The sequence below is a fragment of the Aethalodelphis obliquidens genome, unplaced genomic scaffold (genome assembly GCF_003676395.1).
Source record: "Aethalodelphis obliquidens isolate GAN/ISIS:26980383/991018 unplaced genomic scaffold, ASM367639v1 scaffold1, whole genome shotgun sequence".
Classification (NCBI taxonomy): domain Eukaryota; kingdom Metazoa; phylum Chordata; class Mammalia; order Artiodactyla; family Delphinidae; genus Aethalodelphis; species Aethalodelphis obliquidens.
Genome location: NW_020837945.1, coordinates 46054640 through 46082095, shown reverse-complemented (window position 1 = coordinate 46082095; position 27456 = coordinate 46054640). Strand labels below are relative to the sequence as shown.

General features: G+C 38.7%; 1 protein-coding gene, 1 non-coding gene and 2 pseudogenes across 2 annotated transcripts in view; 3 read left to right on the top strand and 1 right to left on the bottom strand.

Annotated features, from left to right (window-relative positions):
* Window positions 1-219: 219 nt before the first annotated feature.
* On the top strand, window positions 220-925 carry LOC113618867 (60S ribosomal protein L12 pseudogene; annotated as a pseudogene).
* A 13472-nt stretch (window positions 926-14397) lies between these two features.
* Window positions 14398-14873, bottom strand: LOC113626083 (60S ribosomal protein L19 pseudogene; annotated as a pseudogene).
* Window positions 14874-23470: 8597 nt separating this feature from the next.
* Window positions 23471-27456, top strand: part of CPOX (coproporphyrinogen oxidase) — a 29828-nt gene continuing 25842 nt past the window's right edge. Inside the window, exon 1 of the mRNA XM_027103092.1 lies at window positions 23471-23493. The gene's annotated coding sequence lies outside the window, so the exon portion shown is untranslated. The remainder of the gene's footprint in view (window positions 23494-27456) is intronic.
* LOC113624291 (small nucleolar RNA SNORA68) lies at window positions 25916-26047 on the top strand. The gene has a single exon (XR_003434288.1). It is a non-coding gene; the product is annotated as a small nucleolar RNA SNORA68 (small nucleolar RNA).

Below are 27456 nucleotides of genomic sequence, written 5' to 3'. Positions count from 1 at the left end.
TGCAGTTTCATTAGGTCCCATTTGTTTATTTTTGTTTTTATTTCCATTTCTCTAGGAGGTGGGTCAAAAAGGATCTTGCTGTGATTTATGTCATAGAGTGTTCTGCCTATGTTTTCCTCTAAGAGTTTGATAGTGTCTGGCCTTACATTTAGGTCTTTAATCCATTTTGAGTTTATTTTTGTGTATGGTGTTAGGGAGTGTTCTAATCTCATACTTTTACATGTACCTGTCCAATTTTCCCAGCACCACTTATTGAAGAGGCTGTCTGGGAAAATAGCACTTTTAAAACAGAAGGGAGCTTTCAGCTTTCAGCTTGAAGCGGCCAAGGTGCAACTTTCTTGGGTCATCCCATATATGGGTTCATATGACACCAGCCACCTCCACCTTGCCACCTAAGTTCAACCCCAAGGAGATAAAAGCTGTATATCTGAGGTGCACTGATGGGAAAGTCGGTGCCACATTTGCCCTGGCCAGCAATATCGGCTCCCTCGGTCTGTCTCCAAAAGAGGTTGGTGATGACATCACCAGGCAACTAGTAATTGGAAGGGTCTGAGAATTACAGTGAAACTGACCATTCAGAACACACAGGCCCAGATTGAGGTAGTACCTTCTGCCTCTGTCCTGATCATCAAAGCCGTCAAAGAACTGCCAAGAGACAGAAAGAAGCAGAAAAACATTAAGCACAGTGGAAACATCATTTTGATGAGATTGTCAACATTGTGCAACAGATGAGGCACTGATCTTTAGCTAGAGAACTCTCTGGAACCGTTAAAGAGATCCTGGGGATTTTCCAGCCCGTGGGTTGCAATGCTGATGGCTGCCACCCTCACGACATCAGAGATGACATCAACAGTGGTGCAGTGGAATGCGTAGCTAGTTAAGAACTACAAAGGAAAATAATTAAATAAAGGGTTATTTGATGACCGATAAATAAATAAGAGGGGAGTCAGAAAGTGGAAATTAGGACAAGATTCCTTGGTGAAAGTGCTTCTTCACCAGAGGTGGTAAAGATACTATAGAAGTTTGGAACTGATGGTAGGAGCCTTTGTGAACCAAGTTAAGATCTGAAATTTAGGTAAGACTTAGTACCAGAAGTGCAATTTATAATAGCAATAGAAGAGGGAGCTCTTGAACTGAGAAACTGGGAAAGCTACCTCTTCCCGCACTTCAAAAGATCCTCCTTCAAACTGAGAAAAATCTGACTTATTTAAGTATAATTGACAAAGTATTGTGCAACTAAAACATCCAAAGGAAGCTGCTCTAGGGAAACAAAAGGGCAAACAAAAAGACCTGAAAATAGGTACAAAACTTCCCTACAGATTAACAACACTCCCTAAAAAAATATCAGCCCAAAGCAGAAGAAAAGTGCAATATAACATTCCAACATGAATAAAGAGGCATAAAATCTTGATGCAATTGCAGACAGGAAAGAAAACAATACAAAATAAATACATGACAACATACAAGGGAATTCCCATAAGGCTATCAGCTAATTTTTCAGCAGAAACTCTGCAGGCCAGAAGGGAATGGCACAATATATTTAAAGTGATGAAAGGGAAAAACCTACAACCAAGAATACTTTACCCAGCAAGGCTTTTGTTCAGATTTGATGGAGAAATCAGAAGCTTTACAAGCAAAAATTAAAAGAGTTCAGCACCACCAAACCAGCTTTACAACAAATGTTTAAGGATCTTCTCTCGGCAAAAAAGAAAAGGCCACAACTAGAAACAAGAAAATCGTGAAGTGAAAAACTCAGCAGTAAAGGCAAACACACAGTAAAGGTAGGAAATCATCCACAAACAAAACTCATAGGGAGGATAAAAGACAAGAGTAGTAAAATCATCTGTATTTACAACAAGCAGTTAAGGGATACATGAAACAATTAGATATTAAATATTATATCAAAAACAGTAATCATGAGGGGAGGAGAATACAAATGCAGGGTTTTAAAAATGCATTTTAAATGAAGGGATCAGCAATTAAAACAATTATGTATATAGACAGCTATAAAAAAAAAACTCATGGTAACTGCAAACCAAAAACCTATAATAGACATACACATAAAAAAAGAAAAAGGAATCCAAACATAACACTAAAGGTAGTCATCAAATCACAGGAGAAGAGAACAAAAGAAGAATGGCAAAAAAAGACATACAAAAACAAATCCCGAACAATTAACAAAATGGCAATAAGAACATACACAGTGATAATTACCTTAAATATAAACAGACTAAATGCTTCAACCAAAAGCCACAGAGTGGTTGAATGGATACAAAAACAAGACTTGTATATATGCTGCCTACAAGAGACTCACTTCAGATCTAGGGACACATACAGACTGAAAGTGAAGGGATGGAAAAAGGTATTCCATGCACATGGAAATCATAGTCAATGGTGAAAAGTTGAGAGCATTTCCTCTAAGATCAGGAACATGACAAGGATGCCCACTCTCACCAATTTTATTCAACATAGTTTTGGAAGTCCTAGCCATAGCAATCAGAGGAGAAAAATAAATGAAAAGAATCCAGATTGGAAAGGAAGAAGTAAAACTGTCACTGTTTGCAGATGACATGATACTATACACAGAAAATCTGAAAAATGCCACCAGAAAACTACTAGAGCTCATCAATGAATTTGGTAAAGTTGCAGGATGCAAAATTAATATACAGAAATCTGTATGAACTATCAGAAAGAGGAATTAAGGAAACATCCCATTTACTATCACATCAAAAAGAATAAAATACCTAGGAATAAACCTAGGTGTAAAATAAAATAAAATACCTCAGGAGGCAAAATACCTGTACTTGGAAAACTATAAGACACCGATGAAAGAAATTGAAGATGACACTAACAGATGGAAAGATATACTGTGTTCTTGGATTGGAAGCATCAATATTGTTAAAATGACCATACTACCCAAGGCAATCTACAGATTCAATGCAATCTGTATAAAAATACCAATGGTGGGGCTTCCCTGGTGGCGCAGTGGTTGAGAGTCCACCTGCTGATGCAGGGTACACGGGTTCGTGCCCCAGTCCGGGAGGATCCCACATGCTGTGGAGCGGCTGGGCCTGTGAGCCATGGCCGCTGAGCCTGCGTGTCCAGAGCCTGTGCTCCACAACGGGAGAGGCCACAACAGTGAGAGGCCCACGTACAGCAAAAAAAAAAAAAAAACCAATGGCATTTTTCACAGAACTAGAACAAATAATTTTAAGATTTGTATGGAAACATAAAAGACTCCAAATAGTCAAAACAATCTAGAGAAAGAACAGAGCTGGAAGAATCACAGTCCCTGACTTCAGACTATACTATAAAGCTACAGTAATTAAAACAGTATGGTACTGGCACAAAAATAGACACATAGAATGGAACAGGAAAGACAGCCCAGAAATAAACCCATGCACTATGGTCAATTAATCTATGACAAAGGAGGCAAGAATATACAATGGAGAAAAGACAGTCTCTTCGATAAGTGGTGCTGGGAAAACGGGACAGCTACATGTAAAAGAATGAAATTAGAACACTCTCTAACACCATATACAAAATAAACTCAAAATGGATTAAAGACCTAAATGTAAGACCAGATACTATAAAACTCCTTGAGGAAAACATAGGGAGAACACTCTTTGACATAAATTGCAGCAATATTTTTTTGGATCCCTCTCCTAAAGCAAAGGAAACAAAAGCGAAAATAAACAAATGGGACCTAAATAAAACTAAAGGTTTTTCACAGCAACGGAAACCATCAACAAAACAAAAAGACAACCTACTTAATGGGAGGGGATATGGGAGAAAATATTTGCAAATGATATGACCTATAAGGGGTTAATATTCAACATATATAAACAGCTCATACAATTCAACATCAAAAAAATAAAAATAAAAAAATGGGCAGAAGGACTGAATATATATTTTTCCAAAGAAGAAATGCAGATGGCCAACAGGCACATGAAAAGATGCTCTACATCACTAATAATCAGGGAAATGCAAATCAAAACCACAATGAGATATCACCTCATACTGGTCAGAATGGCTATCATCAAAAAGAACACAAATAACAAATGTTGGCGAGGATGTGGAGAAAAGGGAACCCTCCTACAGTGTTGGTAGGAATGTAAATTGGTGCAGCCACTGTGGAAAACAGTACGGAGGTTTCTCAAAAAACTAAAAATAGAACTACAATATGAACCAGCAATTCCACTCCTGGGTAAATATTGAAAAAAAACAAAACCACTAATTCTAAAAGGTATTGATACATGGACCCCAACGTTCATAGCAGTATTACTTACAATTACTGAGGTAAGGAGGCAACCTAAGTATCCATCAACAGATGACTCGATAAGGAAAATGTGGTATGTATACATACATATATATATATATATATATACACACACACACACACATAGACACAATGGGATACTACTCGGCCATAAAAAAAATGAAATTTTGCCATTTGCAACAACATGTATGGACTTGGAGGGCATAATGCTAGGTGAAATACATCAGACAGAGAAAAACTAGTACTGTGTGATATCACTTATACATGAAATCTAAAAAAATACAATAAACTAGTGAACATAACAAAAAAGAAGCAGACTCACAGATACAGAGAACAAACTAGTGGTTACCAGTGTGGGGAAGGGTGAAGGGGTGAGGGAGTGGGAGGTACAAACTATTGGGTGTAAGATAAGCTACAAAGATGTATTGTACAACTTGGGGAATATAGCCAATATCTTGTAATAATTGTAAATGGAGTGTAACCTTTAAAAAATAAATAGATACATTAACACAGGGAAGACTTGGCCACCAAAGGAAGCTGATGGTCGGTCAATAGAAAGATTTGAAATGGTACCTAGTAAAATTTAGGGAAGAAATGGAAGAAACAGAATCATTTCATAAATAAAGACTAAATTACAAATAGCATAAGAAGAAATAGACCCTATGGAAAGCACAGCAGGACACAGTGTATACATATGGAAAAAATGAAGTATAAGGGAAATAAGCAAAAGGATTTTTTTAAAGTAAATGTTATAAATGGTAGGCAAAAATGATTCAAAATATGAATAATTGGAGTTCTTCCAGTTGGAGGAAATATAAAAGAATGGAGTAAAGCAAACATTAGAAAATGCTGTGAAATAGGACTTGAATTTATATATTAAAAAGCATACCCAAGATATGGAAAAAAATTGTCTCAGAATGATCAATACCAAGACATATCCTACTAACACATACCCTGCCAACACAAGATGTAGCCTATTAACACTAGTAGCACACTTTGAGAATCTGGGCAAAAACATTGTGTCATTTATAAGGGAAAGAAAGACAAGTTGGCATAGCTAGAGTCGATGCTAACAAACAGAACAATATTTATCAGATACTTGAGGAAAGTTTGAGCCAAGGATTTTAAATCCATCCAAGATATTCTTCAAGTGTCAAAGGTACAGGCAAAAATTTCTGCAAATTCATGGACTGTGGGAATACTATCTGCATTAGGCCTTGCTGAAGTACCTCCTAAAGAACAAAATTGACCCAAGCAGAAAAATGATCAGGGAAACATCAGCAAAAGTCCTGGGAGTGAACACTGAATGTATTTAACAATGAAACTATGGCTAAAACAAGGACTAACAGAAGAGTTACAAAATAAAATGTAGTATGATGATTGTATTTATATAAGCTTTCACTATGGAGGCTGTTATATTAAAAATTATAGTCCTTATGATATTTTTATTCTAGTGACTGTCTTTATAGTTAGACTTTTACATAAAACTCTTAGAACCCTCTTTCTTCAGGCAGTATCTATTGACTCCTACTGTGAACATCAAGTGAATTAGCTTGTAACTCCTTCCTTTCTTTTCTTTGTAGCTTTCTTTACTCAATTTTAGTTAACAATATTATTATTTATTATGGGCTGAATTGTGTCCTCCCAAAAGGCATGAGGTATGTATATGCTTATTTTATAAGGTAAAATGACATGTCTTTTTCCAAAGTGTTTGTACCACTTTACATTCTCACCAACAATGTGTGAGAGATTCAGTTATTTCACCACCTTGCCAGCATATGGTGTTGATAGTCATTTTAATTTTAGCCATTCTGATGAGTATATAGTGACTCATTGTGATTTCGGGGTTTGTATTTCCCAGTGACTAATGATGTTAAGGAAGTTTTATGTGTGTTCCCATGTTTTTCCCCATGACCGGAGCTTACTCTTTGGTACTAACTGTCTAAACTCTCAAAATCCTGTTAGGATCATGAACAAAATTGCCTTAGACCTTTGATCTGGAAGGTGTCACAATTTTCAAATTTAATCTTCCTCTTCTCTTTTCATTATTCAAAGCTTCTTTCTTTCAGGAAACATTTTAGTTTTATTTTATAAAGTTTCCAAGCTACTTCTGTTAAAATTATTCCTAGATATTTTATGTATTGATATTTGTGGCTAAACAAGATATCTTTTAAAAAATATTCTATTTGTTGATACTATATATGAAAAGAAAGTTTATAACTTTCTTGTAAGTTATCGTAGTTTTTCAGTTCTAGTTATAATCATATCACATTAAATAAGTTTTTTTCAAACAGATCTTTTCCTTTAGCTTTTCTATTGCATTCCCTATAATAGTGGTGCTCAAGCAGGGTGATTTTTGCCTCTCAAGAGATATTTGTCAATGTCTGGAAACAGTTTTCCCACAACTGGAGAAGTTTCCATCTAGTAGGTAGAGGTAGAGGCCAGGGATGCTGCTAGACACCTTACAATGCAAAGGATTACTCCACATAACAAGGGTCATTTGCCTCAAAATGTCAGTAGTACTAAGGTTGAGAAACGCTGCTTGGGAACATTCAGAAAAAACAATAAGTAGTGCTGAGCATAATGCAGTCTTGTCTTATTCCCAATTCAATGTGAATTTCTATCATTCATTAACAAGTATAAAATTGGATATAAATTAGTAATTATAAAAGTGAGAATTTATTCAAGAATGCTTTGTAAACTAGTATTTCTCCAGTGGTGACAAGCTCGCCATGGCAGTGATTTTCAAGATGTGTGACTTGTAGAAAAGGTGTGAAGAGGTAGAAAAAGAAGTCCACTATGTGGTTGACTATTCCCCTTAGAACAAGATACTTTTTTTTTTAATGTGCAATCTTTATTAATACAAATGTAACATAACAAGTGGGCATTGAACATTTTAAAGCATACGTGACATATGGATTTTTGCACAGTGATTGCAGTAGTAATGACCTGCTAAAAACATTCATGCAACATAGGAATGAATAGAAGAACAGAGTAAACATGGACATACATTCAAAAGAAAGGGGACGTGGGGGGCTGTTCAATTCATATAAAGTTTCAGTTATGCAAGATGAATAAGTTCTAAAGATCTGTTGTACAACATAGGACCTATAGTTATCAAGACTGTATTTTTTAAAATTTTATTTATTTGTTTATTTATGGCAGCGTTGGGTCTTGGTTGCATCAGGCGGGATCTTTGTTGAGGCACGTGGGATATTTCCTTGCGGCGCGGGGGCTCTTCATTTTGGCACGCGGGTTTTTTTTTTCTCTCTCTCTGTCTCTTTCTCTCTCTCTAGTTGAGGCGCGCGAGCTCAGTTGTTGTTGTGTGTGGGCTTAGTTGCCCCGTGGCCTGTGGGATCTTTGTTCCCTGACCAGGGATGGAACCTGAGTCCCCTGCATTGGAAGGCAGATTCTTTATCACTGAACCACCAGGGAAGTACCAACAATACTGTATTGTGCACTTAAAAATGTAAGTGGGTAGAGTTCAAGTTAAGTATTCTTACCACAATTTTAAAAAGTAAAATGAAAGAAGCATGGTTCAAAAATAAGTAGTTTTAGCAAAACATAAAAGTTGAAATCAATTAAGCTTTTTAAGCAATTCAACATCACTTTTCATGAACACCATAATAGAGAATATTTATCAGACAGTTAATTAATCCTTCCTCAGCTCCACCACTAAGTAGCAGTATGACTTTGGGTAAGTTACTGCTTTGTCTCAGTGTCATCTGTAAAACAGAGATAAAAAAGAACCTATCTCATAGGTTTGTGGTGATGATTAAATATGTAGAACAAGTTACTTCTAATATTAAATGTTTTAAGATTCTGTCTCAATTTCAGTGACGTGTTTTCTTATTCTAAGTGCTTCCATTATGTACTGGCTTTCCGAGTTTAAGAAATGGCACTGTTTATTATACAAATAACAGAATACATAATTTGAGCAGGTGCTGTTTTTAGATACTTTACATACTTAATCCTCTTATTAACTTTATGAACTAAGTAATATTAATCCTACTTTACAGACGACTAAACTGTATCAATGAGTGAGGTAAATAAAAACTTATTCAAGGCCATGGAGCTGGTCAGTTTTAAAGCCAGGACACAATCCTATAGCGCCCCTGTCTTCCCAGGTGGTACTAGCCACCTGAGGCCCTTGGGTCTGATCCAAGCTTGCATGCTCATTGTTTGCTCCTGAAAGCAATTACGCCAGTAGCTGCTAGGTAGCCCACAGTGGAGGGGGTCGGGGCATCCCAACACTTGTCGGTAGTGTCTTTTTTTTTTTTTTTTTTTGCGGTACGCGGACGTCTCACTGCCGTGGCCTCTCCCGTTGCGGAGCACAGGCTCCGGACGCGCTGGCCCAGCGGCCATGGCTCACGGGCCCAGCCGCTCCGCGGCATGTGGGATCTTCCTGGACCGGGGCACGAACCCGCGTCCCCTACATCGGCAGGCGGACTCCCAATCACTGGGCCACCAGGGAGGCCCTGTATTGTCTTAATTGCCTAGGTACCCTCCTGTTCCCTATGCCTACCTCCAGCTGTGGAAATGCACCTGGGTTGCAGCTGCCTATTCACTGTATATCTTTCAAGTGAGAGTCACCTTTTCTAGACCAAGAGTTCTTGTTTAAGTTTTAGCTTTGCATTTAGTTAGAAAACCCTACTATTTTGTAAACTTAAGATGTGTATACAAGCTGGGGGAGGAGGACATTAGGGAGATCTAAAGTTTCACTACTTAATTTCTGCTATATCCACTTGGACTAGCTGAATTTACCAAATCCTGACTCTGTATCTGAGTGTTGAGGAAAGCCTTTTTTTTTTTTTTTTTTTTTTAAATGCACCCACTGTACCTCAGGAAGCTTTCACCAAACTCACATTAATGAACCTAACCCTTCTTGTGCTCCAATATCCATCTCTTTACACATAATTATAATGCAAAACATTTATTTGTGAAGTGAAAAGGAAAGCACACTTCTGTCAAATGGAGAAGATCAAGATTCTTAAGTAGCTGACGTTGGGACCTGCTGGGTGGGAAGATTTGCTGTGTTGCCATCAGATGTTGTCTTTTAACCTGATGTTTCAGATGCTTCAGCAGCCTTTTCAGGCTGTCCTTCACTCTTGGCCGCCTTTTCTAAGTCCTTCTGATAGTTAAGCTGGTATTCCAGATAGCTTATGTTCCTGGTCTGTTCATCCAGGAACTTCTTCATGAAGCGTGAGAGCTACAGAAATAAAACAAGGAAGAACTCATCGAGGCCCTTGTCTGCAGTGGGAGGCAATCTAAGATCTTGCTACCCAAATTATAGCTCAGTCCTAGTCCAGCAGTCCTAGGAGCTTGTCAGAAATGCGGAATCCTGAATCCCCTCCAGGCCTACTAAATCAGAATCTATATTTTAAGAAGTAACTAGGCAATTCATATGCATATTGAAGTTCAAAGAGCACTGATCTATGACCTTCAAGACCTCCAGATGAATACAAGCAACCACTTTCAATGAGTATGAGTGTTAAGGCAACTCATCAAAAGTACAGATTAATTTAAGTAATAGGCTACCACTGCAACATTTTTCCACCCTATCTCAATGACATGTAAGTTTCGAGTAGGCTCCCAGACCCCATTTAGGCATTTAAATTTTAGTGTTCTGGCATAAGGCTCAGGCATTTGATCATTTTCAGGGCTCCTCAGCGAGTCCAGTATGCATCTCGGTTGATAACTTTTCTACTAGGTCATTTTCTTCACTTCGACTTCCAGAAAAGTTAAAGGGTTGGTGAGAAATAAGTTACCACTGCGAGGTAGAGTGCTCACTATGAACCGAGAATACTTCAGAGAAGTCTATAGAATAGGTCACCACTGACATTCACTTTTGTAGGGGCAGTCTAGGACACTGGTTCTCAAGATGTGTTTATTTATATCCAGAGTGCCTTATTCCTGAAAAGTCGTCTTCCCCTCTTGTATTGAGTTGCATTTCTCCTTGCCAGGACACCTACTCCTCCCACGTCCAAGAAATAAGTTCATATATTTCCTTCGGGGGAAATAGACACATTAGCTAATCCATTGCCTTGGGCTCTTTCCCAAAAGCGAGCCATAATCCAGAAGTGAAAGATGACACTGCTTTCAGAACCAGTTTACTACTTACATTGGTTTCTTTATTCTTAGAAGCCAAGGTCTTCAGTTCTTGCAGCAGCGTGTTTAACGCTTTCTCCAACTGCAGAGCAGACTCTATAGCTTGTTTGCCAGTTCCCCAGTTATCTATATCAGGCCTCTGTTGGAGAGAAACAGGGGAGTCACTATCCTACCTGAGGCACAGCTTGGTTACATCCTACTTCCTGGGTAGAATTATGACTAGGTTTGCAGAGGTCAATGATTTCCACACTTCCTGGCACAATGGAATCAGTGGAGCACCTTAAATACTGATGTTTGGCTTTCAACTGCAGACATTCTGACTTAATTGGTACAGAGGAGCAGGGTTTTTCAAAGCTCCCCAGGTGACTTTAATGTTCTGCAAAGCATGGGTACCATTAGCACAGTTATATGCACTATTCCATTAGCTTTGGGATTTCATTAGCTTTGGATGGTGGTTCAGTTCAGTCACCAGACATTTAGTTTTCTTTATAGACCTGGAGTTAAAAGAACCCCCTCAGATAAGTAGGAATGTTGCTAAATGTAATACCTTCGACTAAGGCTCAGATTGTTTCTTTAGTGTCTGTTCCAGTGAAAAAAATGTTTGTTTTACTACATCGAAGAGACGGCTGTATTAAATACCTGAGCGTGCATCTGAATTAAAGATCTAATATAGGATACTAACAGCCCTAGGAAGAGACCAGTAGTTCTTCTCAAACTATACAGAGGATTAGAATCATCTGGAGAGCTTGGTAAGACACAGCTCCTTGGGCCCATCCTTAGAGAGTCTGATTCAGTTTATCAGAGTGAGGTCAATGAATCTGCATCTCCAGTGAGCTTCCCAGGTGATGCTGGTGCTGTGGTCCAGAGATGACACTTTGTATGGCTCCTTGAGAAAAGCCAAACATACATTTAGCGGCTAAAGTTTACTGAAAATGATATGAAGAGGCTACAAAGAAGACACATGCTTGCCCTCACGTCCTGTGTAGGAACATGAATAAGCTAACAAGTCAGGTAGCAACTAATAATTTAGTTCTCTAGACCCAGCAAAGGCCCCATGGAGATCATCATAACAAAGTTACATAGTCACCTTAATCACAGGAAGGCAGACTTTACACTTATATTTTCTTAGATATTTTATGAACTGCTTTGCATGCTCTCTCTTCACCTCAGCTTGATCTTGGAAAAATGTATGAAAAGAAGGCACTTCTGTATCTTCAATGTAATAACAGGCCTGGGACAGGGATAAGAATAGGGAGAGGCTCGAGGTGAGAGAAGTCTATGTTTAAGACTGGAATCTCACACAAACTCACTTTGTTGTCTCTGTGGCTATCCAAAGAGGCCTTCTTTGTTCAGTCCAGAGTCCTCAGTTTGTCCTTTGACTTCCAGAAGGCCCCAGCTGCCTTCCTGAACCCAGGCTACTTCAAAGAGAAGCCACTCAGATTCTAATATGCTGGTGCCTAGCATTTTGCTATTAGGCCTCTTTAAGGGTCAGATTTATGAACCCTATATGCTAGCACTATAACCAGTAATTGTGTCGACAAGTGGCAGAAGTCCAGCATAAATTAAGTGCCGTTGTAAAGTCAATCTATTTCATTAACCCTACCACATCTACATTAGCTCTAAAATAGCAGACGGGTGAAAAATTATTTATAACAGTGTCTGATGCCCATACAAGTTTTGGGAATCCTCTGGAAAAGAACTGTGATTCTCCCAATAATAGGCCACAATTTGCAATCACAGCTCTAAATCATTGGGCCACAGAGAAGCAAAATCCCAGCCACTAAATTGTTGTTACATCTAGTATCAAACAACAAACATGGCCATAACCACAATGAGAAAGGATATATAAGATATATTATCCAGATCAGAACTGAAACCTCCCTCACAGTGGCTCAAGGACCCATACTAACCATAGATAAATAAGCATCACTGACATGCAGCTCATAAGATGCTATTTGATTAATAGCAACCCTACACTCTTCAGAAAGAAGGCCCTCTGCCTGGGACGCCATCTCAACTTTAGGAAAAACCAGGCATAAAAAGTGCTACCCCCCAAGATACGGGACTTCTTAAATACTAACAAGCATATAGCCAGCCTACTTCTATCCAGCTGAAAACAAGATGAAATTCCATCCAGCTGAGATTAAGAGCTACCAACCTACCAATAAGGACGTTGTTTCTACACAAAAGAACAAATCTGACTTGAGAAAAAGGTGGGAAAAAGTTAATCCTCCTAACTATCCCAGCCAGTGTTTAGTATTCTCTCTCATGTTCTATCTGACTATGATTTGAGAGGGCTGATTTACTTCCTGAATAGGGAAGTGTTAACAGAGTAGATTAATTACCTTTAATTGTTTCCTTTTTTCAGAAAGTATTTATGGCATATCATGCTAGGTCCTATGGAGGATCTAAGAAAACTGACTAAAATACATTTTTTGCCTATAAGGGACATATCCCCCATCCCATAAGGCTTCAACATACACAGCTGATCTTAAGGCAGGATATGATGGGACTTCTGAATTGTCAAAGGCATATTTAGATGACAGGATTAGGGCAGATTTCTTTGGTAAATTAGCATTTGAAATTGGCCTTGGAAGGTGAATGAGAATGTAGAGAGGTGGAAATGGAAGAAGGGCATTTCACCTGGAGAACAGGTACACACAGGTTGTAGGGACAAAATATGACTGGTTTCTCCAAACTGCAGTAAGACTGTTCCATTTGGGAACCTTTTGGCTCTTTCTTCATTAGTAAGTAATAGATGCTGAATCAATATTTGTTAAGTAAAAATATATTTTACACGTGCAGTGGTATAAGATTTCCCATAGTCTGGTGAATTCTTAGTTTGAGCCTAATCCATGTCTGGTTGAACTGAAATAGAAGTGAAAAATATTTCCGTATTTTTAGAAAATAGAAAAAAGAAAAAAAATTATGTATAAAGCTACCACACTAACTCATCTGTTGTTGATGACGTGTTACTTTCCTCTTTTTTTCTGTATATTGGTGAGGTCATTTTAAAGTGATTAGATAGCAGTATTTTTTTTTAAATTTTAATTTGTTTTATTGAAGCACGATTGATTTACAATATTGTATTAGTTTCTGCAAACTAAATCTCAAATATTAATAGAGAAATATGAGTCATAGGGAAGTAGGAAGTTGAGGGAAGTCCAAATAGAGTAGCACGGAATAAGGGTACCTAGATCATTTAAATCAGGGAATGTGTCCAGATCTAGTTGAACTTTATTCTTTGGTTGGAATGACTTCTGTAAGCGACTTACGAAGTACTATTGGTGATGTTTAAAGAATATTGGAGAGAAATGCCAAAATACAACTAAAGACTTTTATATCCTGGCAGATAAAATGCAGAAATTTGCACTAGATGAAAATACGTATAGTTACACCAACTGGCATCTGAAAATCAAGGGTGGCCATTTATTGGATTGGGAACAACTTAGTACAAGGTTTGGGTGACGTGTTACAAGGCATTACACTCCACATTATCTTCTTTTTTATTTATCTTTCTTAAGTCAACAATTTGGATGAATAGAGTTTTATACTGTAATCAAAGTCACAAACGTCACAAATGTGGAAGGAATAATTAGCATGCATCATGACATACTAACAGCCAACAGAACTCAACAGGTTCAATCAAATTGGTTGAAGCTAATAGGATGAAATGTAACTAAAGATGAATGTAAAATCCTATATTTTGATTCAGTAAATCAATAGCCCATAAACAGAGAGGGAGCTCTCAGTGAACAGTAGTTCATGTGAAAAAGACTCAGATTTTTAATTGGTTGAATGTTCAACATATCCAAAAGCTGACAGAAAAATAAATGCAATTCACGTTTTCCACCTCAGGCAGATAAAGCCTTGTTTTATCGAACGATGGATCATACATTTGCAGAGGCCACTACGTACAGACAAGAGATGGAGAGCTTTAGTTGTTGGTCTCATTCCTCGTGATCTCTTCCTGCTTGGCTTGGAGTTGCTCTCAGAGTGCTTCCTTGATCTTAGACCTCAGTCTGGTCAGCAAGCTGCGTCTTGCTGGGCTTGTCTGTTTTCAGCTTGTGGAAGTGTTCCATGAGAATCCACTTGTTTTTAAACATGTTCCCCTTCACCTTCGGGTGCTGGCTGTGATACATGTGGTGATCAGTCTTCTTAGATTCATGGTATCTTCTGAGCAGCCAATGCAGAATTCTCATCCAGGTTACCTTCTCAGGCATTTGAACAATGAGAGTACATTTTGCATGCCCATGTCCCCATCCCTGCCCTTGAGACAGGCCAAGGTGTTTTTCCAGCATTGAGCACAGGACTGGACAGTTAAAGGTTTCCAGATGAGCAGCCCATCTTAGATCAGCTTCCCAATCCATTGTTGGGAATTGACACTGGTGATTTTGTTGGTCTCATTTGGGTCTGACCAGACCTTATTTTTGCTGCAGTGAAGGATAGTGGAGGTGAGCCTCTTTTGAAGCCTCCTGGCTGCAATTCAGTTTTCAATTAGCCATTTTAGTGACCAGATCAGAGGAGGTAACTAGTCCTGTTGTAACTTGGCAGTGACTCTTGTTTGAAGGGTCCACCCATCCAACACACACTTACCTAGCACTTCCCAAAGTAGCTGATCAGTGCTACATAGTAATAAAGGCAAACAAAGACTTGAAGAGCTTTTTGTTTAACATTTTATCATATTTGTATTTAATTCTGGTGCCACATTTTTGAGATATTGATGAACTGTAACATAACTGAATGAAGGGGAGTTTTATTTATTTCAATATTGGTGTTATACAGGGTTAACGCCTGACCCAGCAAGGACCCTCCTGGACCCTGTTTCTAGGCTACAACCAGCACTGGTTGGACTAGTCACTGCCTGGGTCATAGCAGTTGTTAAATATTTTGAATATAACCCTGAACCTATTGAAATGTTAGGGCTGCAAGATATAGAAACTAACGAGTGTCTGCTCTACTCACAAACTCTTTCAGTTTCTGGGAAGACTCAGATATGTTGGGGCAGGTTCAAGCCACATGAGCTGGCCATTCTGGCCATGGGTGATTGGACCAGGGACAGACACTGTACCCAAGCTGAGCCAATGAGTTTCTCTCTTCAGAAACTTGACCTGAAAGACACAGCGGTTGGGACTTGTTGGGGCTGAGTCACCATAATGACATCATTGCCCAAAGGGGAAGGTCCATGAATTCCTGGTCCTACCCTATCCAGGGTTTGGATGTTTAACTCTACCAGTAGTAGCTTTCCAATAAATTCCCATTTTTGCTTACATTTGCTAGAGTAGCTGTTTCTTGTAACCAGAACTCTTAACTAATATCCTATATTAGCATGTGGAATGACTACTACTCGTTGTCTTGTTCACAGCCTCCAGCACCAAGCATAGTGCCCAGCATGGATTAGACACTCAAGAAATATTTGCTGCCTCAATAAACAGCGCTCTGTAGGAAGGAGAAGAGCACCTTGAATCCATCCATCCATCTATCTATCTATCTATCTATCTATCTATCTGATTTGGATAAATATATAGGGTTGAAAATGGGGACATTTCATCCACATTGCTGGAGTATGTATGATCTCTGGAGGAAAAACAGATTTACGTGCCTCTTGCTTTTGCTCGTAATTTTTTCTTCTTTAAAGTTTCCTCCCAACTAAAAAAAAAAAAAAAAAATTTGTGTTATAAAGTAGTAGCACTTAGAAATGCTTATATGTTGATGAAATGGATGGATAAAAATCCTGTACAACAACCCTGCAAAGCAGATGTTATTCCTTCTTAGGGAGGTAAAAACCAAGGTCTAAGAGAGGTCAAGTCACCCACCTACAATCACACAGCTAATTAGTAGCAAAGTCTGAATTTTGAACTCATCTCTGTTTGACTCCGAAAATCAAGGCTTTTTCTAATGTGCGAATCATCTCATTGTATTCAAATAAATACTTTCCTTTTGTGATTTATTTATGTAAGAATATGAAAAGACCTATAAGGATACAAACATTTAAAACGCACTTAACTAGGGCTTCCCTGGTTGCGCAGTGGTTGAGAGTCCGCCTGCCGATTCAGGGGACGTGGGTTCGTGCCCCGGTCCAGGAAGATCCCATATGCCGCGGAGCGGCTGGGCCCATGAGCCATGGCAGGCGTACCGAAAAAAACAACAACAAAAAAATTTAACTATACTATGGAGTCTTTTTTATGGAAAAAAATGAAAAAATCTTAAACAAAATATAAAATTTGATAAATAGCAAATAATCCTGTGTACAATATAAGATATTTGAAATTTGTTCTTTGTTTCTTCATGTATGCCTATTTTTTTTCTACTTCAGGTATGCCTATTTATTTTCTAACTTGTTCCCTACAGGCTGGGACTTTATTATATATAATTCTAGTATGAGCATGTGAAATTATAGCTTTCAAAATAAATATGGTTTTTATGAGTGAATAAAAAAACACTGTATATGAACTTCTAGGGAAAATATAAATCATTTACTTTAATAGGCTCAAGGAAATAACAACAAGCAGGCATTGTGATTGATATGATAATGGATATGCACATAAATATATTTCATAGAAAATTAAATACACAAGAGTAGGAATACATTAGTGTTTTAGACTGCATAATTTCTCTGAAGACATTATCACAAGCACCAAAACCTTGGGAGTTTGGGATTGACATGTACACACTGCTATATTTAAAACAGATAACCAACAAGGACCTACTGTATAGCACAGGGAACTCTGCCCAATATTCTATAATAACCTAAATGGGAAACGACCTCAAAAAAGAATAGATACATGTATATGTATAACTGAATCACTTTGCAGTACACCTGAAACTAACACAACATTGTTAATCAACTATACTCCAATGTAAAATTTTTTTAAATTAAAAAAAATAAATAAAGTCACTATAGTAGCCAGTTCCATAGCTTCAACTGACATGTTGATTTGTGGTTCATTTAAATGCATGTTTCATTTAAATGCATGTTTCATTGAAAAAGCATGAATACTACTTTTGAATATTCCCCTTGCCCACCCAAAACAACCTGGCCATCATCCAACAGAAGGGAAATTGTGATCTCTCAGAAGAGATTTTATTATACAAATTATACTGTAATCATTTTTCTTAAAATGAAAGCAGACTATTGCATGAACTTTTCTACATTGGTTTTGAAAACACACACACACAGCATCACCACCACCATCAACAGCAGCAGCAGCAACAAAAACTTCTAAGCAGTGACCTGTAGTCTGGACAATACTTGGTCAACATCTTAAAGTGCTAGAACTCCTGGACTGCTGGGGAGAAATGCTTGGTATTTAGCATGAAAGCCTTGGCTGTTTCTTAGAGGAATATGTGTTTGGTTTTGATTTCAGCTTAATATGATTCAGTGGCTGGAAACGTGACTGCTAAAGTAACAGCCAACACGAACAAGTCTTTCAGCTGGGAGAGGGTCACGCAGGGATTAGGCTCAGGTGTTGGGAGAAGCGTTATGAAGGGTGGGTTTCTGTGATCTGTGAAGTTCATTGGCAAGGGCTAAAATGCTGGCTGGCAATGATGGGAATATGATCTTAAACACATTTTGTGGGGAAGAAAAGTATTTTAAAACATTCTTTAGGCCTTTGCTTTTGAGGCAGGAGATAGATGGACTCCAAGGCTAGGCATTTACAACTAGCCTCCTGTTAACTTTTCCTGAGGAAGGAGGCAGGTGGGCTCTAGGCTAGATATTTACAACCAGCCTCCCATTTGCACTTCGAGATAGGAAAAAAACAACAGGGACAGGGTCAATAGCTGGACTGTGGACACTTTAAGATAACAGTCACTGCGGGGACAGAGAGAGGCTAAACCCTGTTTGAGGAAAGATCAATAGGTCGCATATTTCCCGTCCTTGGGGCAAGGGAGACACTGCACATGTGCAGAAAGGAGGGGGCACCACCCCATAATAGGTGATGCCAAGCCCCCCCATAGACCTCTGGACTGGAATCCATCTTGGAAAGAAGTTGTGCACGCATGTTGGGGAGGTGCCTAGGGAAGGTCAGGTGTGGGAAAAGAAACCAGATAATTGGCCAAAGTTAAAAAAAAGACCTGGAGGAACTGCCCTATATAAGTGAGTCAGACACCTCTTTACTGTCCTTCTCTTCATTAGGGAGGACGCCCACACCCCTTTCTCTCTGGGTGTGTATCTCTGCCTTACTTCTGTCTTAACTAAACAGTTCCTCCGTGTGCTCTCCCACTTGTGCTGCGCCTCTAATAATGTACCTGTTTTTACATGTTTGCCTCCTTGAGAAATGCATTTTTCAATGGGGGCAAGGGCCAGGGGAATTTTGCTTTTAGCTTCTAGACCCTGGTGGACTGGTGGCTAGGATTCCTGGTTTTCATCCAGGCTACCCATGTTCAGTTCTTGGGCAGGGAGCTAAGATCTCGCTTCAAGGCACCGCTCACTGCTCACTCTCCGAGATCAGTTTTTCCCATCCCCCTTTCCTCTAAGAAATCTAGACTAATGGATAACATTTTAAAATTTATTTTTTAAAATAGAAACCTATTTTTAAAATTAAAACATTAATTTTAATTTCCCTATACTTTTATTATCTTCATTCTTACAATCTGGACATGAATAGGAGATTTTATTTTATTTTATTTTTTTTGGCGGTACATGGGCCTCTCACTGTCGTGGTCTCTCCCGTTGCGGAGCACAGACTCCAGACGCGCAGGCTCAGCGGCCATGGCTCGCGGGCCCAGCCGCCCCGCGGCATGTGGGATCTTCCCGGACTGGTGCACGAACCCGTGTCCTCTGCATCGGCAGGAGGACTCTCAACCACTGCGCCACCAGGGAAGCCCTAATAGGAGATTTTAAATGAATAACATGAGCTGTTCTGTGCCATGTTAAGAATGCAGGCTTTACCAAAGGCAGCAGGGTTTGAATCCTGCTTTGCGTCTTTACTCAATCAAGAGGCACTGGGAATGTAGCAGTCAACAAAACAGACAACAATCCCTGCCATCACACACCATACCTACTAGCTTTAGGACGTTAAGTATACTGTGACTCAACTTCCTCCTTTATAGGGATTACAAAGGTATCTACTTCTGGGCATGTCTTAAGCATTAACTGAGTTGATTTACATAAAATGTTTAGAACAGAGTTTAGCACATAGAAAGCATTTAATAAGTGTTAGCTATTACATTTAAGACCTTTGTTGTTATTGGTGTTAACTTGTTTTATTGTGAAGCATAACACACACACACAGTGGATCCCCAGAAGCTCCTGTACCCAAGTCTTTTTTTCAGGTTCTGCTTTCAGGGGAACCCAGACTGTGACGCAGCCCTTCATTGACGATGTGTGTTCCACGTATCTTCTCCCACTCTGTGGCGTTGCATTGCATTCTTTAATAGGATGTTTTGATGAAAAGAAGTTCTTAATCTTAATCAATTTCTCAATCTTACGTGTTTTTTGTGTCCTGGTCGTGAAATCCTTCACTACCCCAATATCATGAAGATGTTCTTCTGTATTTTCTTCCAAAATTTTAATTTTTCAAACTCTCACATTTATAGCCAGTTATAGCCCATCTGTCATTGATTTTGTGTTTGGTGAGTGGTAAAGGAAAGTTTCTTATTTTTTCCATAGGGTATCTAGTTGACTGTGGTAAGCAGAACAATGGCCCCACAAAGATGCCCTTTTCCTGATCCCTGGAACCTCATAATATGCTACCTTCCATGGCAAAAGGGACTTTGCAGATGTGACTCTGAGATGAGGAGTTTATCCTGGTTATTATCTGACTGGACCCAACCTAACCAAATGGATCTGTAAAATAGAATCTTTCCAGGCTGTGGTCAAAGGGAGATTTAATTAGGGAAGAATAATCAGAGAGAGGCAACACTGTTGGCCTTGAAGATGGAGGAAGGGGGTCACAAGCCAACGTAGAGTGGGGAACATGGGTGGCTTTAGGAACCTGGAAATGGCGAGGAAACGAGTTCTCTCCTAGAGCCTGCAGAAAAGAACGTGCAGTCCTGCCAATATTCGATTTTATCCTAGTGAGACTTGTGTTGGGCTGCTGACCTAAAAAACGGTAAGATAATATATTTGTGTTGCTTTAAGCCACTAAGTTTGTGGTTATTTGTTATGTCAGCTACAGAAAATTAATACATTGACCCAGCACTATTTATTGAAAAGGCTATCATTTACCCACTTTTCTACAGCTCCACTTTTGTCATAATTACGTGTTTATCTATTCATTGTCTGTTTCTGCATTTTCATTTTCTCTCCTGTTCCAGTGGTCTTTTGGTCCATTTTTGTACCAGTATTGCACTCCTTTAACTTCTATAACTTTTTAATATTTTAAAATTATTTAATAGTTCTGTTAACTAATTCTCAGTAGAGCAAATTTTCCCATAGTGTTCTTTAACAGCAATTTGGCTTTCCTTACCTCTCTACATTTCAATATAAATTACATAACCACTTGTTAATTTCAACAACAATAACAAAAACTCATTGGAATTTTGATCAGTATTGCACTTGCGCCATAGATCAATTCAGGAAGCTGACCTCTTTATAATACTGGTATTTAAAACATCTATGGTATATTCTTTCAGTTATCTGATCTTCCTTAATTTTTCTTAATAATGCTTGTAATTTTCTGTGTAGAGGCCTTGCATGTCTTTAGTTAGATTTATTCTTGTGTTTAATTTAATTTTATTTTAAATGGCATATTTTAAATATTTTGGGGTTGTTTTTTGGCTAACGTATACAGTTGATTTTTGTATACTATATAAACAATTTTTGTATATGGACTTTTCCTGTATCTTTGCTAGTACACTTATTAATTCTAAAAATTTAACTGTAGATTCTTTTGGAATTTTACATATGCAACCATATGACCTGTGAATAATGACAATTTTAGTTCTTTTCCTGTGCTATAACTTCGATTTCATTTTTATGCATTATTCCATAGCTAGAACCTTTAATACAGTGCTGAATAAAAGTGGGGAGAACAGGTATTTGTCTTGTTCTTGATATTAAAGAAGAGCTTTCAATATTTCCCCAAGAAGTATAAGATTTGTTATATGCTTTTTAGAACTACTTTTGATCAGATTTGGAAGTTCCCATCTATTACTAGGTTGTTAGGGGTGGTTTTTTAAATTACACCTTTTATTTTGAGATAATTTGTAGATTAACATGCAGTTGTAAGACATAATACAGAGAGTCTGTACCATTTACCCAGGTTCTTCCAGTGGTGCCATCTTGCGGAGATACAGTGTAATGTTACAGTGAAGACCTTCACATTACAATCCAACAATCTTATTCAGACTTCTCTGGCTTTACTTATACTCATGTGTATTTAGTTCTATACAATTTTATCTCATGTGTAAGTTGACCATAGTCAAGATACAGAACGTTTCCATCACCATAAGGATTCCTCATGTTGCCCTTTTATAAGCACATTTCTTTCCTCTCCCTGCCTACTATTCCTAACTCCTGGTAGGCACTAATCTGTTCCTTATTTCTAAAAAAAAAAATTTTTAACATTTTATATAAATCAAATAGATGATGTAGTATGCAATCTTTAGGAATTGATTTTTTTCACTCAGCATAATTCCCTGGAGATTCATCCAAGTTTTTTGACATAAAAAGAGTTCATTCCTTTTTACTGCTGAATAGTTTTCCATAGTAAGGATATATCCCACTTTGTTTAAACATTCACCTATTGAAGGACATCTGGGTTGTTTCAGTTTGGGGCTATTATGAATAAAACTCCTATGAAAATTTACGTATAGATTTTTGTGTGAACATAAGTTTCACTTCTCTGGGATAAATGTCCATGAGTGCAAATTGCTGGGTCATATGGTGTTTTCATGTTTAGGTTTATAAGGAAGTGCTGAATTATTTCCCATTGTGGCTATACCAAAGAGTTTCTTTTCTTAAATTAATTTTTATTGGAGTATAAAATTTATACTTATATTTTTTTACTTTTATATTTACTTTTACTTTTATATTTACTTTTATTTATATAAAATTTAAAAAGCTTTACAATGTTGTGTTAGTTTCTGCTAAGGAGTTTTTTTTAAACCATGAATAAATGTTGAAGTTGGTCAAATATCTTTATCATCACCTGTTTAGTTGATCTTATGACTTTTCTCCTTTATTCTGTTACAGTGGTGAATTCTGTGGTAATCTTTGGATTTAAAGGAAACATATTCTCAACTGAGTTTTGTTTGTCCTTCTTTTTTAGTTCTTTTAAGTGTATGTTTAGGTTGGTTATCTGAGATTTTTCTTATTTCTTAGGTAGGCGTGTATTGCTATCAACTTCCCGCATGGAACTTCTTTCGCTGTTCTTTCTTATTATTCACTTTTCTGTTATTCAGGTTGAATAATTTCTATTGATTTGTCTTCAAGTTCAATAACCCTTTCTTCTGAAATATTCAATCTGTTGTTAAGCCTATACATTGAATTTTTCATTTCGCCTATTGAACTTTTCAGTTCTAGAATTTCCACTTGAATAGTGTGGGTTAATTTCAGCTGGTCTGGATTGACCACAGGCTTATTTCCAGAGATACTTACCTTGTCCAACACTATAGAATGTATTAACTAAAAACAGATGTTCTAAAAAAAAAAAAAAAAACAAATGTTCTCTAACCATTTAGAGATGAAAGAGGTATGGGAAACAAACACCTCTGCTGTCTAAGGGAATGAAATTCTAAAAATTTTGTAACTAAAGGCAAACTACAGTATTGAATAGGGTATCTAATTTATTCTCTACTTTGATTCCTATCATCAATTAACCTCTACACTAATGAAAGTTGATCACTGTTATTCCAGAATAAAAAGAAAGAAAGGGGAAAAGAGAAAAAATAAAAAATAACAGAGCCCAGAAATTAGAGTGGATTCTAAGTGAAAAGATGGGAAGATACCTAAAGAGAAATTTAACCTCTTCTAATTTTTATTAATTTGACCTTGGTTTATCAGATATTCATGCTGAAACTAACAGTTTTAATATAATTACTATGTGCCAGGCACTGTGCTAAATGGCTAATGTATTTTATTTCCATTTATTCATATAAGCACAGTAAGAAATCTTTCTTATTATCTCTACTTTACAGGTGAGGAACAGAGGTTCAGCAAGGTAAGTTAAAAACGGAAGTTGCTGAGCACAGTAATGAACCAAGTCAGGTGGGTAGACACTTCCTGGACCAGGCAAGTTTTGAGTTTGATTTTGAATGCAGAAACAAAGGCAAGAAAGGTTGGAACTGAGTAGTTTTTCTCCTACGAATCTTCAGGAAATTACCATGTTGTTGTCTGTCTAAACTATTGATCTGCACAAACCATGTCCAGTGGAAAAAGGACCTCTGGGTTCAACTTGTAAAGACCTGTAATGGATATTTGATAATGCCAAGGATGATGATGACTAATGGCTGATAGGGCTGAAGGTCTCCACCACAATGCAGGACTTTAATTAAAAGCTGGCTTTGATTCTCTGTAGACAGGTATGCAGCTTTGCCACATTGAACAAATTCTGGGCCAGAGATTTCAAAGTTCCAAAGTTTGCATCTCTTTCTATTGAAATCCTTCTCTAGATCTAAATTAAACCTTCTTCTTGCCCCTCACACATTGCAATTTATCATGTTTTTCTTGACTCATTGATCCAACTCTGAAGAAACCATTAAGAAAATCCTTTCCAAACTCTTCTCTATCATGCATTTGAACAATAACCTTTGATTTTATTTCTATGCATCCCCCTGTTGATTTTACACTCTACTCAAAGAATTACTAACTCTCTGGGACTCATATTTGTCCTTTGTAAAATGGAAGAAATTGTTTAATCGTGACTTTGCTCCAAATCAGACTTTGCTCCTCTAAGTCCCAGGTGTTCAAAGAATTAATTCACACAGTAGGGTGCTGGAGGTGTGACAAACACAGAGAGAGGCATTGCCCAGATAGAAATAGAAGTAGCTCTGCTTTCTGTTCACATATTAATGTTCAATTAATTGAACATATTAATTGAACTTGACAGGATTTCATTTGAAGGGATCTGATACTAAAACAAATTTGAAAACCATTGGATTAGGTTCTTTCTAGCTCTAAGCAGTCTAAGATAATAACCTATGATTCTGCAATCTGAACAACAGAGAGAAGAGCTGTTTTATCTATTTACATTTTGCGTGTTTTCAGAGACTTAGAAACAGATATGTTTCTAAGGAATTTAGTGACTAGGTATGTGGGTGATATATAAGGCTTGGCCGAGTGCACAAGTAGGAACTGATCCTGTCAGAGAGGGCTCCAGGGATGGATTCTTTTCTCCTAAAATCGTTTATAGCCCCTCCTCAGGAACTAGAGAAAAGACTCATGTAGCTATTTTCCCTAGCCCTGTTGACTCTGCTAATTTGACGGTAGCAGAACAGTGTTGGTGAATTTTAGGTAAAGCCAATAAGGAGAGTGGGACTTCAGCCTTCCCCTCCTCCTACACTCCTCCCACCCCACTGGCAGCTCCTCCCATTCTGGCTGGGGAAGTGATAGAGCAGAACTGAAGTTTATTTTAAACCTTTTGGGTCAGACACTTCAAAGCTGCCATGGCTACTGGAAATCTACCCCAACCTCTACAGTATCACCAGTCAGGGTGCAGAATGTACCCCTTTTACAGCCTCTGGTGTTGTGAGGCAGTTGGTGACTGCCTCAAAACCTAGGGAGGGGCTTCCCTGGTGACTCAGTGGTTGAGAATCTGCCTGCCAATGCAGGGGACATGGGTTCGAGCCCTGGTCTGGGAAGATCCCACATGCCGCGGAGCAACTGGGCCCGTGAGCCACAACTACTGAGCCCGCACGTGCGATGAAGAGTGGCCCCTGCTTGCCACAACTAGAGAAAGCCTTTGCACAGAAATGAAGACCCAACACAGCCATAAATAAATAAATAAATAAATTTAAAAAAAAAAAACAACCCTAGGAAGGATGCCTGCCAGGTACTGTATACTCTATACTGTGTATAAATCATAGGGTAGGGTTGGGGCAGAGTGCTTCATTACAAACTCCACTCTATTTTGAACTAAGAAGAAAACATTCATAAGCTTCAAATTATTAATACTGGAATCACTAATGTAAATAATTGTAATGCTTTCTGGAGACCATTCCGTAGGATGGAAAAGTAGCAGCTCTGCATCTACCTGAGCTCCCCTATCTACCTGCCTCAGCATCACCACTCACTCTCCACCCCCCACTCCACTTGCAGAGTAATCTATCTCAAATATCAGCCTGATTATGCCATCTTCTGCCTCAATGTCTTAGATGAATTTCCACTGACTTCTGAATAAAATACAAACTCTCTGGAAAAACATACGAAGACCAGCTTCATCCTGCTCCGTTCTCCACCCTGTACCTTTGGTTCCTGCCATTCCGTTTTCACTCTAGCAGAGGTTAAAGCCTGAAGTCTCAGCCCAGCTGGGTAGAATGTTGAAAATATCTTCTTTTTTCTTTTAAAAAGTGTCCTGTGTTTCTCAAGCATGGTTCTCAAGTCTCTTTGAAACAAAATCAATGAGCATCTTTATTAAACACTTCTAAGGCCCTAGCCCCAAGAACTGCTGTTTCATATAGCAACAATTTAAACAGAGGTGCTACCAGCAAGTGGATCTCGTTGCCTTTGGGGGCTGCGGTCATGCCTCTCAAAGTGAATTTGGAGGGTCTACACCCCTGGTAGTCAGTGCCTGCTGGGACCAGATGCTGTGACCACCGGGTCCCCAAGTGCCCACCTCCCCCACACATGATGGGAGGTTTGGGGGGATGTACAATTCACCCTGTCCCCTCCTGAGCCCTGCAGACCACGACGTGGGCACCTGGCCCCGCGCCTGGGCCCACTCGATCCAGATCATGAAGGTGGAGGAGATCACAGCCAGCAGGTGTCCCCCACCATCAGTCAAGCAATTCCATGACTCCAAGATCAACTTCCGGCTGCCCCACCAGGTCCTGCATTGTCAGCACAAGCCATGCTTCACCACCAAGAGGCCCAACACCTTCTTTCATGTGCAGGCCCTCCCGGTCCCCAGGTCTGCCCAAATAAAACTCTTTGTTTAAACCAAAACAACCAACCAAATGAAACAAAACAAACCAAAAACAAAACCAAAAAAAACTTCTAATAATAGAGTGAATATTTATTGCCAGACATTAGGCTGTATGTTCTAGGTTAACTCTTTTAATCATTACAACAACCCTAAGAGGTAGGTGCTGTTTTTAACTTCATCTGATAGATGAGGAAACCGAGGCACAGAGAGGTTAAATAATTGTCTAAGTTCGTAAGTGGCAAAGCCAGGTTTCAAACGCTGGCAGTCAGGCTTCACGAGCCATCCTCTTAACCATGCTCCCTTATAGCCTCTTACTAAAATGCAGATTCACAGGCTCCTTCACAACCTAAGGGTATACTTTTCAAATAAGATTCCCAAGGTGATTCTTCTATACACTTGTTTGAAAGCCATTATGGTAAATGTTGCTCAAATAGAAAATAGTAGAAGGTGAGTGCCCTCTAGTGTATATACACGAGTATTACACGTTTGTTGGTGTTGATGAATCAGATCTTTTATCCGTTCCTTACAAAAGAGCCACATTTCATGATGTACAAATATTTTTTTTAATTTATTAAATTTTTTTTTGGCTGTGTTGGGTCTTCGTTTCTGTGCGAGGGCTTTCTCTAGTTGCGGCGAGCGGGGGCCACTATTCATCGCAGTGTGCGGGCCTCTCACTGTCGTGGCCTCTCTTGTTGCGGAGCACAAGCTCCAGACGCGCAGGCTCAGTAGTTGTGGCTCACGGGCCTAGTTGCTCCGCAGCACGTGGGATCTTCCCAGACTAGGGCTCGAACCCGTGTCCCCTGCATTGGCAGGCAGATCCTCAACCACTGCGCCACCAGGGAAGCCCCTGTGATGTACAAATTTAAAGAACTGTATCAGGGTAAATTATTTCCATGTCAGTGACTTAACTGATTGACACTACATTAAATTTATTTTGTCACAAAATTTATGTAAATATTGCCAGTAACTGTCTCTTATTAGACCTCAGCAGTTCCTGGGAATTCGATTTAATTATTGGAAGCCTCCATACCAGCACGTCTG